Genomic DNA, 14,072 nt, shown 5'->3' with positions numbered 1-14,072 from the left:
TAAACTCGTTCTTGCCTAAAGGTGGAAGACTCCTAATTTAATTACATTGGAGGACTGGCTGCCTTCCTTTAACAACTTGATCCTTCTGGAGTTGTCTGCTTAATGGAGCTGCCACAATTCACAACTGGTATTCCTTTGCTTCCGCAGTTACATCTGGCATGTGCGAAAGATTTGTGGTGCAGTCACTTACCTGATTGAGTGTGATGGTGTGGTTGGATGGAGTTGCTGTATATTCTGGCAGCATGGTATGGAACAAGGGATGGAGTGTGAGAGGTGGGTGAGGGACAATGTGCGAGTTAATTTCTTATGTTGATTGATCCTCATTTTGACATACTGATTCCCTTTTGACTTTGTTGATCACGAAAAGAGAGGTGCAGTGTAGAAAAAATGAGTACAAAAGAAAAAGCTGATTGATCACATCATCTGCATTCCACTTTATTATCCCTACCTCTTTGTGCAGGTTATCTCCAACAACTGAATTCGTTTTTCTCCTTTGATTGATGATTTTAAACTCTTGATCAATGAGTAAGCATGGGTGATTGAAAACTTATGATCTCCAATGAACTCAAGTCACATCTGCTTTTCTGAAAACACAGATTTAGAAAATGGACAGATGTAACATTATGGTAGAACTGTATTGAATAACTGAATACTAAAAACTATATTAAATAATTGAATTCTAAGTTTTATAGATATGCTTACTTTCTAATATGTACTATAATTCCGTTTTTTGTTCTAACTTCATTTCTTAATTTCATTTTTGCTGATATGAGAACATGTTAATTTTGTGCCTTTCATTCTGTCACATCAGTGTATTCTTATATTGCTCTTTTCTTTTCCAAGAACAGTATCCAGATGATTTGTCCCCAAAACAGATTGTTAATTTTAAGTCCTTACCTTTTTTCTGTTCTATCCATTCATTATCCAACCTGCTATATCCTAAAACAGGGCCTGCTGGAGCCAATCCCAGTCAACACAGGGTGCAAGGCAGGAACAAATCCCAGGCAGGGCACACACACCCACATCATCAAGCACACACATTAGGGACAATTTAGGATCGCCAATGCACTTAACCTGCATGTCTTTGGACTGTGGGAGGAAACCCTCGCAGACACAGGGAGAACATGCAAACTCTACGCAGGGATGATTTTTCTGTTCCATCTCTTTCCAAATATTTTATTAAAATAGAGAGTTCATACACAGGTGTAAACAGGAACATTTTAGATGTTAAATGTCTGTTTCTTTTGTCAATTTCCATTTAATTGTTAATTGGCAGTTGGTTAAGACAGCGTTTATCAACCTTTAAGTATTTGCAACCCGAGTTTTCATAACAGTTTTAATCGCCCTAACATTTTTTGAAATGTAGATACATATTTTATTATACCTACTTAACTTTTATCGACATTTATCTAACTCTATATTTATTGTTCTAGTATCAGAATGTAGTTTAAGTTAATTTGTTTTGGTTTCAACAGATTTTTTCATATTTTTGATTCTTGTTTTCTTTTTTCACATCTTTGCCCCTTTTGTTACTTCTTACTCCCCTAGGGGCCCACCCCACAGGTTCAGAACCACTTGGTTAAGAAAACGAGAAGCAAATAAAAACAGAGAATGCAGCCGTGTAGCGATTAAAGGTTCGATGTCTTAAAAATGAATTAATTAAATTGAAGTACATTAACTTTGCTTAGACAATAATTATTTTAGCCAAGGTAATTAGCGTTTAATTCTGAAATTGGGTTGGAACAAAAACCTCAAGCCACTGCAACCCCTGGATGTAGTTGATCAAAAAATGCCAAGGCTTTACATTTCATTTCAGCAAGTGAACAAAGTAATCTGCTCTCTTTTCCACATTTTACTGTCAACAGGAATGTTGTATTTGAGAAAAAAGTACAGAAGTGTTCCAGCCCAATGTAACTACTAAATTTAGCTCAACTGTTCACTTTTATTTCAGTGGCAACATACATTCAACTGTTTTATCTCTTGTATTACATACCGTCTTACATGAAATGTTTCATGTTAATCCCATCTACTTCTGAATAGCATCCTTCAGAAACAATACAACACCATCAGTAATTCCTCCCCAGAAGAATTGTTGGATTTTTTTTTTCCGTGAAGCACATCACATTATATGTTGGTAAAACTATTTGGATGTTAGGAAAACTTTAGCCCAAGATTAAACCTTACATTTACACCGTGTCTTTAACTTTTTGCATGTTTCCATTGCACTTTATGAAGAGCAGTGCTGCACCATATGATGTTTAATTTGTAATTGCATTAACTTACACATTGTCTGTTATTTCACAATGACTCTGAATGTGAATCTGTTATACAATAAAATGCTAAGGACTGCGTTCATTTCCACTTCCTCAGAGTAATCCGACTGGTCTTTTTGCCTTTGTTGACATGACAGAAAGAGGAAAGGCAACCGTGAGACCCACAAGGAGGTGTCAAGGTGTAGGAGGCATGCTGAGAGTCACCTTCAAAGATGGGAAGTGTAAAAGCAGACAGAAGGAGAGCAATAAACCTCGAAATGACAGTCTGTGAAGCAGACTTTAAGGCAACGTGCTCAAGAGAGAGAGCGTCAGTCAAGAGAGGTTCAGACACACAAGGATACCGAGAAAAAGGTGCTGAAGGTACATACAAAGCAAGATATACCACATTTTTTATCTGTCTTCAATAGGTAACGTGCCAAGCAATTAAAGAATATTCAAACAAGCCTTTTGTTATATGCAAGAGCAATCAAATGATAAGATTCTAAGTAATTATTGAGACAGTATCGCCACAGCATGTTTTTAAACATCAGTCTTATGAATTTAATGAGACTTCATATCTTTTGAACTGAATTGTTCTCACAATATTACATTTGCTTTTCAATTTTCAAGAATGCATTCCTGACATAGTGTTTACTGTTTAAATCCATATTTACTGATACACTTTTGGTTTAATAAGTCATACTGTTGACATTTACTCATTATTCATTTTGGGCAAAAAATAAAAAATAAAAATTTCAGTTGCTTTTTGTTGTGAATTGACAATGAAATATTTTGTTACAATAATATCAAATAATTATTTTTCCTGTGTGTTCCAAGTAGGATAGCAATTGAAAGGATGATAAGAGATGGAAAATAAAAATGTTGATGTCAGTCTGTACTCCTGCTTTCTGTCAGTACAAGATAAACAAAGTACAACTCACATGCTTAAGACAAATACAGTAAATAAGCCAAATGGGACACACTACTGAGCTGGAGTACTAGACACTAAATACTGGTGATGTGAATTCATTTGTTTTTAATATAGGCAACAGTGTTTTATTTACAAGAGAAGATTCTTCTAGATCTAACAGTCATATGCTAAGACAAATGATCGATCATGAATTCATAATCCAGACTCCTTCATTATTAACACACACACACACTGAATTAAACTTAATTTACTTTTGAATAAGCACTTTAGATTAAGTACAAGCCTGTAGTAAATACACATATTACAATTAATAGTAAAAAGGAAAATATTTCAACACATTAACAACTAAACCAACACAAAAATGCAATTACACTGTTATGTGCTGTCAGTCACAAAAGCTGATTCTAGGTGAATCCAAACAAAAGCTCATTCAAATGACATTTTTTCCATCAACTGCCCTCACTTATCCTGCTTGTGAAAGTCTTTAAAAACCTCTGTGTTTCATGTGATGATCAGTTTGAAATGTGACAGTCAGTATATCACCTACTTTCTATTTTATATATTTCCCATTTGTTTGGTTTATTATTTTTCTTTTATTTTCAACTACAAACAGCACATCAGGATATATTACTTATTTTCTTTTGCAACTGTAAATAAAAAGATTTCAAAAGGACAAAAGTGTACAGAATTGGCCATGCATTGATCTCTATAGCATCACCTGCTGAAATGTTTTGGAAAGTGTAAAATTAAAAGCAAAGTCTTGATAGGTACAGAAGTGAAAATAAAATGATATTTACAACTTTATTATCTTGCTCCTTATCTTTTTTTTTAATTTTATTGATTTTATTGTAATCATTCCATACAAATAAATCAATTTTTACAAAAAATAGGATTGAAAACAAATCAACGCCCACCCCTATCTTGCCCCTTATCTTAATGTATTCAATTTTTTTATCAGTTGTGACAGTCCAGATGTACATCACGCTCCCAGGCAGCTGTTGAACCTGGAGCCATTGATGGTCAGAGGCCAAGGATGAGTCTGGCAAATGAGAACACACACAGTCAGCAAGAAGTAGGTGTTTTATTTCAAACAAAATTAAACAGTGCAAATCAACTCAGTGCAGTGCTTCATTTATGAATAAATCCATAAAGGAAAGTGTTCTTCAGTGGAAGTTAAAAACAATAAATAAATAATAATTAATCCTTAAAATGAGGTTCAAAGTAAGGCAGGTCTCCCTTTAAAGCAGTCACAAGCCCCAATACATCTCTCTAAATCCAGCGTCTGCTCACCTTGCAGTGAGAGTAGACCCCCACCGAGAGGTGCAGTAATCCATTTTAAAAAGGGCTTGGGCCCCCACTGCCATTCCCTTGGCATCTGCAGGACGCTGCACCAAACCCCACTCACCTCTCCTTCTGCCAGGCCTTCGGCTACATAAGGGAGACCCTGCACAACTCCCCTGCATTGCTCTACAGGAGCGCCCCTTCTTAAGCCCCCTTCTCAAACTTGGGCCTGCTACTCGTTTCCCTTGGGTCAGACTCCTGACGAACTGCCTCCACACCAAACTACATGGGCTCCTCATAATCCTGCCTCTCGCTCTCAATCTTCCCTCAACCACTGTTCTCTTCTTCCTTTGTTCTCCTTGGTCTCCTTTTTTTTTTTAAACTGTGTCCAGGCACAGATGCTGCAATCACTGCCTCCATGGTGTGAATGAAGCACTTGACTGTCCCTCCCACCTCTACATGCAATCAGCCAAGCACCCCAGTCAGCCTCGGAGTGGTGTGGGCACATTTTCACATGTACCTGCACTCACCTGCAGTCTGCTCACTATGCCACGAACCACTGTCATCAAAAAGTTTATAGTTAAATCAGGCAGTTATTGCATAAAAAGATGATAAATGATAATTCTTTGCATTTATATAGCACTTTTCTCAATACTTAAAGCGCTTAGCAATTGCAGGTTAACACTAGAATTACCAGAGCCTACGAAAAAACTCGTAATTCCGTCCCACCTTAAACTGCTTCTTAAATCCCTTCACACCTCTCCGCCAGCGTCCTTTGTCTTCTAAATGTGCTGATAAAGAGAAGCTCGGAGCAGCCGGCTATTCCATCCCCCCACCAATTTAGAACGTGCACGAACTTCTCTCAGCTCATGCCTTGATTGAGTATCTGGGAGTGAAGTGGAGTTTTAGAGTGGAAATAATAGATCGTTGTTTGGAACACACGCATTTCATGTCTGTTCCGTTTCTACAGTAATCTGTGTCAACACATTGTTAAAACAGAAACGTTTTTTTATATTCTAGTAGTAGATGACAAAATGTAGGCATAAACTATATAATGTATGAAGCCTGAAGTCCAAATAGCAAAGAAACATTTTCACAAGAATAACACAATTGCGCTTTTATTCAAAAATATAACTGCAGAAACAAAAAGCCGCCTAAACATGTGACATTGACACCACTTTATTGTAACTGCCTCTGTGGCTCAATAGACTCAGCCTCCGCTTGGGAATCAAAAGGTCACGAGTTCGATCCTGCGCCCATCCGTTTTGAGAAGTAAACTGCTCTTAGTCTTACTGTTTTAAAATAAAAGCATACATTTGATTTCAGTATGTAACAGCCGGTGCAATTTATGATCCTTGTAAAGGCTAGCTTTTTTTTTTTAATTCACTTTTCATTCTCTCAGTCGCGTTCAGAATCAATCTATACAACCCCATCTGACACGGCTGTTTTCACTAAAGACGCTATAGCTCTGCAGTGTACCACGATGCATACTAACGCCAAACACCCTCAACCTAAAGTCCCCGGGTTCTGACACACAAACGCTGGCGAAGCTGCTTTCTTCCTATCTCACCGTCACTTGCTTTTCTTTTTATTCAGTTTTATTGAGTGTTCCTGCTAGTCCCCGCATGTTGCTGTATGCTGGATATGTTCATATGTATTGTCTCTTTCTTTCAGGTGTGTAATAGAAACCACAGCATAGAGAGAAGTGTGTACATTGCTTCTTACAGGAAAAGGCGATGGAAAAAGTGCACTTTTGTTATACTTTTACACCAATATATGTTCCTGTGTTTGAACGACACGGGCAGATGGGGAGTGTCTGATGATTGCATATAGCGCCGAAGTTACTGGTCTTTACCATTCTTTCCTCTGCATGTCCTGTAGTACAAAAGAAAAGCATACAGCAACATGCGGGACTGGCAGGAACACTCAATAAAACTGAATAAAAAGAAAATCAAGTGACGGTGAGATAAGAAGAAGAAGGCAGCTTCGCCAGCGTTTGTGTGTCAGAACCGGGTGGGGGGGGGCGTTAGTATGCATCGTGGTACAACGCAGAGCTATAGCGCGTCTGTATTCTGTTTCTTTTGTACTCCAGGGCACGCAGAGGAGAGAATAGTAAAGAGCAGTAAGTTTGGCGCTATATGCAATCATCAGACACTCCCCATCTGCCCGTTGTTTTGTTATACTTTTCAATACTTTTTATACTGCTCAAACGGGCATGCTCAAAAAATACACGTGTAATGCCACGAAAAGTGCACGCAGACACTTCATTTCGCCCCCCCACCCCAACCGGTTCTGACACACAGACGCTGGCGAATCTGCCTTCTTCTTCTTATCTCACCGTCACTTGCTTTTCTTTTTATTCAGTTTTATTGAGTGTTCCTGCCAGTCCCCGCATGTTGCTGTATGCTTTTTCTTTTGTACTACAGGACATGCAGAGGAAAGAATGGTAAAGACCAGTAACTTCGGCGCTATATGCAATCATCAGACACTCCCCATCTGCCCGTGTCGTTCAAACACAGGAACATATATTGGTGTAAAAGTATAACAAAAGTGCACTTTTTCCATCGCCTTTTCCTGTAAGAAGCAATGTACACACTTCTCTATGCTGTGGTTTCTATTACACACCTGAAAGAAAGAGACAATACATATGAACATATCCAGCATACAGCAACATGCGGGACTAGCAGGAACACTCAATAAAACTGAATAAAAGAAAAGCAAGTGACGGTGAGATAGGAAGAAAGCAGCTTCGCCAGCGTTTGTGTGTCAGAACCCGAGGACTTTAGGTTGAGGGTGTTTGGCGTTAGTATGCATCGTGGTACACTGCAGAGCTATAGCGCTCTTTAGTGAAGACGGCCGTGTCAGATGGGGTTGTATGGATTGATTCTGAACGCGACTGAGAGAATGAAAAGTGAATTAAAAAAAAAAGCTAGCCTTTACAAGGATCATAAATTGCACCGGCTGTTACATACTGAAATCAAATGTATGCTTTTATTTTAAAACAGTAAGACTAAGAGCAGTTTACTTCTCAAAACGGAGGGGCGCAGGATCGAACTCGTGACCTTTTGATTCCCAAGCGGAGGCTGAGTCTATTGAGCCACGGAGGCAGTTACAATAAAGTGGTGTCAATGTCACATGTTTAGGCGGCTTTTTGTTTCTGCAGTTATATTTTTGAATAAAAGCGCAATTGTGTTATTCTTGTGAAAATGTTTCTTTGCTATTTGGACTTCAGGCTTCATACATTATATAGTTTATGCCTACATTTTGTCATCTACTACTAGAATATAAAAACGTTTCTGTTTTAACAATGTGTTGACACAGATTACTGTAGAAACGGAACAGACATGAAATGCGTGTGTTCCAAACAACGATCTATTATTTCCACTCTAAAACTCCACTTCACTCCCAGATACTCAATCAAGGCATGAGCTGAGAGAAGTTCGTGCACGTTCTAAATTGGTGGGGGGATGGAATAGCCGGCTGCTCCGAGCTTCTCTTTATCAGCACATTTAGAAGACAAAGGACGCTGGAGAGGTGTGAAGGGATTTAAGAAGCAGTTTAAGGTGGGACGGAATTACGAGTTTTTCAGAGGCTCTGGTAATTCTAGTGTTAAGGGACTTGCTCAAGGGCCCAACAGAGCAGAGACCTTTTGGCATTTACGGATTCAAACCAGCAACCTTCCGATTGCCAGTGCAGATCCCTAGCCTCAGAGCCACCACTCCGAAATGAAAAAGAAGCTCAATTAAGTTACTTCAAAGTCAATAGGGATTTTTTGGTTCATGGCCGACCCCTTTTAATGTGCAGAATGGTTAATTTTATATAAAGCTAATGTTTTCACAAAAACAGTGTCAGAAAATCAGGTACTTTTTTTATCCTAAGTTGTACTTCAAAGCGAACACTAGGTGGCAGTATGGGTAAACTAATGGTAAAGTTATCGAGCAGTATGCAGGTGCAGTCAGGGCAGCTGTAGGCCTCGGACAGATCCGAGCACTTCAGACACTATGAGGACCATAAATTGACGCCCCCATGTTTCCCCTGGTGAACTGTATATTACACACCCTTCATGGCGATTTCAATTCCCTTTAGTTCCTGCACTTAAATGTGTATTCAGCATTTGTTAAACTTCTAAACTATCGAGGTCTCTCAGTTCTGCATCCGAAGCTGTTATTTTGGTGTCATATCTTAGAAACTTACTGAACCAAAAAAATCTTAACATTTTGTATTTTATAGTATATGTTTTATATCTGCATTTGCCATGTCTCATTCACGAGACTGCACTTTTTAATACGTTAGTTATATGCTGCACTCAACGGAGTAGTGGTTCTGTGGCTGAGGATCTACACTGGTAATCAGAAGGTTGATCCCATATAAAAATGGGAAATGCTAAGGAAGAAGACGAAGAATAAATGATACTAGCCAACCCGCGTAGCATATACCGCATAATCACGCCACTTTTTAATGATTTTTAAGCACAGGGGAAAAATGAACATTTGAAAAATCCATTAATTTAATAAACCACCAAGAAAAGTAACATTGCAACAATGCACGCTACAAACCAAGAGCAAGGGACGGGCTGGACGGTGCTCGCTCAGTATGCACTACCCGCTCATGTGCCCGTCCCCAACTTCTTACCTGAGTCGCTTTCATCTGTGTACAGTCCACATGCACCTGTGAGTCACGTTGACTGTTCATTTTCCAAACACTGCCTCAATCGCTTTTATCTGTGGTACAGTCCACATGCACCTCTGAGCTCGACCATGGTAGTAGCAGGGGAGGTTTGGTACAAAGGGCAGGGACGTAATCAGTGCAAGTGTATGACCTGCACGCATACTGAGAATTCCTCGTCGGGGGAACAATTGCAAGACCCTGTCTCCATCACAAATGGGGTTCAGCGGCTTACCCACGCCTCGGCGCCGGGTAGTCATATGTTGATCCATTCAGTGTAGCGCGCATTACTGGACATACAAGAGCATCACAGATCTGTTAATGCTCAATCTCACGTGGTTGAAAGCCACTTGTTCCTCTAAGAATTTGGACGCCGACCACTCTTGGGTCGCGTAACTATTTCGCAGGCGTGAGTCTCGTTTGTTTTCGGAATTAACCAGCCAAATTGGTCCACTAACTAAGAATGGCCATGCACCGCAACCCACAGAATCGAAAGAGCTATCAATCTGTCAATCCTCTCCGTGTCCGGGCCGGGTGAGGTTTTCCGTGTTGAGTCAAATTAAGTGAAAGGCTCCACGCCTGGCGGTCCCTTCCATCAATTCCTTTAAGTTTCAGCTTTGTAACCATACTCCCCTGAACCCAAAGACATCGTTTATGGCCGGAACTACGACGGTATGTGACCGTCTTCAAACCTCCGACTTTCATTCTTGATTAATGAAAACATTCTTGGCAAATGCTTTCACTCGCTCAAATTATTGGCGGGCAAAGTTCTGTCGTCGTGTGCCATGGTCGGCTGCTTAGTGAATTGTTAGTGGGCTGGGCTCTGTGAGTTGGTGGGCGGGCTCTCTCTGCGTGTGTCTTGTTTGCCATGAACTTAGTGAATTCTTAGAGTTGCTGGGCGGGCTCTGTGAGTTGTCGTCGTATCCCATGGTCTTAGAGTTGTGGGTGTGGCTCTGTGTTGTTGGCGGGCGTGGCTCTGTGAGTTGTCGTCGTATCCCATGGTCTTAGCGTTGGAGGGTGGGTCTCTGTGAGTTGGTGGGCGTGGCTCTGTCTTGCGCCTTGCCTGCCCATGGTTGGCTGCTTTAGTGAATTATATATATAGATGCTGCACTGAGCTATGATGAACACTACATATTCTTATAGATTCGGAATAGAACAAATCATATAATTTGTGTAACAACAGTCAAAATACGCAATAAACGTGCCGGACGTTTAGGAGCTCTTTAGAGTACTGCCTTTGTGATCATCTCTGTGTTACACCATTAGTACTGTATTATTACTGGTGTACATAATTTTAATACTTATATTAACGATGCATTAATTGAGTTTATGTTCCAGTGGAATGATGCACTTACCCTCAGAAGCACGATGAGGTATAATAGTCGCTCTAGTCGCCCAGCCAAGACCTTCTCTGTTAGTCGAGCGGCTTTGCGTACCCTTTGCGGATGGCTCGCGACTCGACCTCGCAGCAAGTACGAGGTAGACGTTTATTACATTAGAACGACTTTTTACCCCGGTGAAGTGTTTTTGTTTATAATAAATTTTTTTGCACGCACGTTCAGTTTGCCACCATTACAACAATAGTGTATTTACCACAAATCTGTACCGCTAACACAGGGCGGGGGCGTGGAAAGTAGGTGGGGTCAAAAAAGATGCAGCTGTCAGGGGCGTCATCTTATGGGCCTCAGAATGTCTCAGGTCGCTGAATCTGCCTGAGGTCTACAGCTGTACTCTGTGCTATTGAAGTTATCTGTCCGTCCGATACTCTGTTTTTAAAAATACATTTAAAACATGGTATAAAGTTTTCACAAGTAAACATTTTTGTTTATTGTGTTTTTTTATTAATACGTAATAATAACAGAAATACAAAATCGACTTCCAAACTAATAAAGACATTCTTTACCTTGGGCATTGAGGGACTGTTGTTTCAGCATAACTGCACCATAGTTTACTCTAAAAATATTGAATAATGTTGCAAACATTTAATCCGCAGCACTTCTATTTTAGCTCGACAATTGTACTAAAATGTAATCAAATCACTCATTTCACAAGAACAAAGCAGACTTTGTAGACAACATATTAGTCGTCTAGACATTTTGCTCACTATCACCAAAGGCTGTAATTAAACAATCTTTACAGTATTTTCACTATTACTGTTTTAGGGTTGTTGCCGCTTTAAACTCTGTTAACCCAAAACATTTGTAATAGGACTTCAGAGTAGATGGAAGGTATTTTCTTGCCAATAAATAATACTTAGTAATGCACAAATGTCCCACTTTTGTTCCTATTAAAGAATATATAATAAGGAACAGACTATGAGGGAATGCCCAGCTGGAAAGATACCTCTCAGAAGATGATGGGCAGGGTAAACTGTCCTCCCAAACTTAACCTCCCAGTTCAAACTATCAACAAGACAACAACTCTTCATACTCTTCATAGGAAGAGAGAAACAATTAAGAAACTGAAAGGCATTTTGATATTAGAAAAGCAATCCAATATGCTTGTGCAAGCAAAAGTGGCAGATGGGATTAGATTTTAGGAAGATTCAGTAGTAGTGGGCAGCCAGCAGCGCAGAAACAAGAGAAGCCTGTCCATCTCCCTTCTTACATAGAGAAAGACAGAGGGGTAAAAAAAAAGGACAGAGAGGAAGAAATAGTGTAAGGAAGAGGGGTACAACAGAGAGAAAGGAAAGAGATAAGACCTCTTAGCCAACATATAGTACCATAGTACAGAGTCCAGGGGTGAACTTTGGAGAAGTGAAGTGTGGTCCTGGGTTTGAACTATTGTTTGGGTTCCACCAAGGTGTTCTAAATGAACCATGGAAAAAAGTTTACGTAATAGGAACAAAATAAGAACAGCGAGTAATGCAAGAGCTTGCAATAAGTGCATGGACAGTCACAAGAAGATACAGAAACAGCATATGAGGTTATTTAGTGTTTAAGAGAGAGAGGGACAGAGTGTATGCAGTGTCAAAGCTAAATGTTATACTTCATAGCCATGAAAGCATAGTATGCTATGCTAAATATTAAAAACTAAGCTAATTTAGATAATTAAGATAATTTTATCCATCAGCTATTTTTTCTGTGTGTGAGAGAGAAAAAGATAAATTCAAAAAGGGAGAGAAAAATATGTAAAACAACTATTCCAGCACCTAGTTGTTTTTTTACAATATTAGGAATTATAAAAACACATTAGCATGTTTAGTTTTTCACCAGTTTGCAGACTCCTGCTGCTTCTGTTCAGCTACCAATAAGCATCATCTGTTGCTCAGTAGAGGTACAGCCAACTCAATAATTGCAGAAGGAACCGTCTGGATCACTTCATTGTCAATCAGCCTTTCCAAATCCTGCAATTAGTTAAGAACAGCAATCTGCTCAGGTATGTGAAGCATAGAGGATGGTTTCAGAATGTACACTTGTATTTATATTGATGATGGGTCATAAGGTTTTTCTAATAAGGATATTTTGTCAGGCTTTTGAATTATATGCATTGTGATAAACGACAGGCATTGGCTGGCATCCCGACCGGGACAGGTCATGATTTAGTACCCATCCAGGAGGGCAATGTAATTAATGACCAGGGGGGCACATTGTATTCAGAGCAGTGGCTTCCCCAATGCACTAGATGGCAGCACACCCAGACCAGGATTACCACATGGATAACCACAAGGCAAAATGAGAATTGTAGTCCCGTGGGGCAGCCTGGTTGGGTCACTTGGGGACCACCAGAGGGGGCTGTTGGGATAGGTAATCCCTTCTTTACAAGACTTCTGATTGACCCAGAAGTACTTTCATCGGGCTATGCCCTGGTACTGAAAGTACTCCAAGATAAAAAGAGCAGCTCTGCTACATCCAGGAGAGTCAGAGCTGGGAAAGGAGACAGGCAATGCCTGGGACGAGTGGAGGTGAAGCAAGAGAGGGAGAAGAAGAAGATTTTATAATTGTGGTGGTTTGAATGGATAAACAAGCCTTTTGTAAGGTAATTATTTATAATAAATGCAATGCCCCATACTGGTCACACCAATAATTTTAAAGGAAGCCAACACCTCATTATAACTGACATCAGACCACATGAGTATCCTGTAGTTTAGTTTCAGTGTGAAGCTGGATGAGTTGCTATGTTTTTTAGTGGGAAGAATATTTCTTTTAAAAACAAAGAAAAATATTTTTTCATACATCTTGATTAATTTCAGGGTCACTGTAGTCCATGGGGCCCTGGGCTGCAGCCCATGCAGAAGTCTAGCCGTGACTCGGTTTGTAGCTGGGACCAATTTATTCATTTACAATCAAAGCCATAGAAGACTTTACAGATCCTATTGCTCCACACTGCTATGGGGAGCAGTCAGTCTCTGGTTCAGCAAGTTACATCATTGTCATTTAAGACAAGGGGTATTCTATGGGAAACCTTCTCCTTATGTAGGTGGTGAGACACCATTGGTCAATAAAATCAGCTTCATCCTGGTGTTGTAGTAGCAAGCAAGAGTCTCCTTGACCTCAAAATTGATATCAGAGCTTGAGTGCTTGTATACCTAAGGAGGAGGGTGAAAGCCTCCTCTAGCCAAGAATCTTAACTGAGTCTAGAATCAGGCAGAGAGGTGTGTTGTAAGCTTACGGGTAAGAGAGAGGGCCCAGAGGCAGGAAAAAGAGAGTTATGATAATTGGAGAATGGAGTTCTTTGTGGTACACAAGAAGTGAGTCAGTGAGGAAAGCTTCCCACTAGACTATTAGAATTATTAAAGACATCTGCTGAGAAGACTGGGAGACATGAAACACAGAGGTTTGCACTCAGGTGCAGTGTTGCTGACTGAATTTTGTGCATTTATTTAACTTCCACTGTAAATTTCAAGGTCAGTGACTGAATAACCTGGTGGGTTTTTAAAGTAAAGGCGATGGTTTTATAAAGAAACATATAGTGATTATGGAGTATTAAGGCAAATTCATTTA

Source organism: Polypterus senegalus, chromosome 11 (assembly GCF_016835505.1).
Source record: "Polypterus senegalus isolate Bchr_013 chromosome 11, ASM1683550v1, whole genome shotgun sequence".
Taxonomy (NCBI): Eukaryota; Metazoa; Chordata; class Cladistia; order Polypteriformes; family Polypteridae; genus Polypterus; species Polypterus senegalus.
This window is presented reverse-complemented; position numbering follows the sequence as displayed.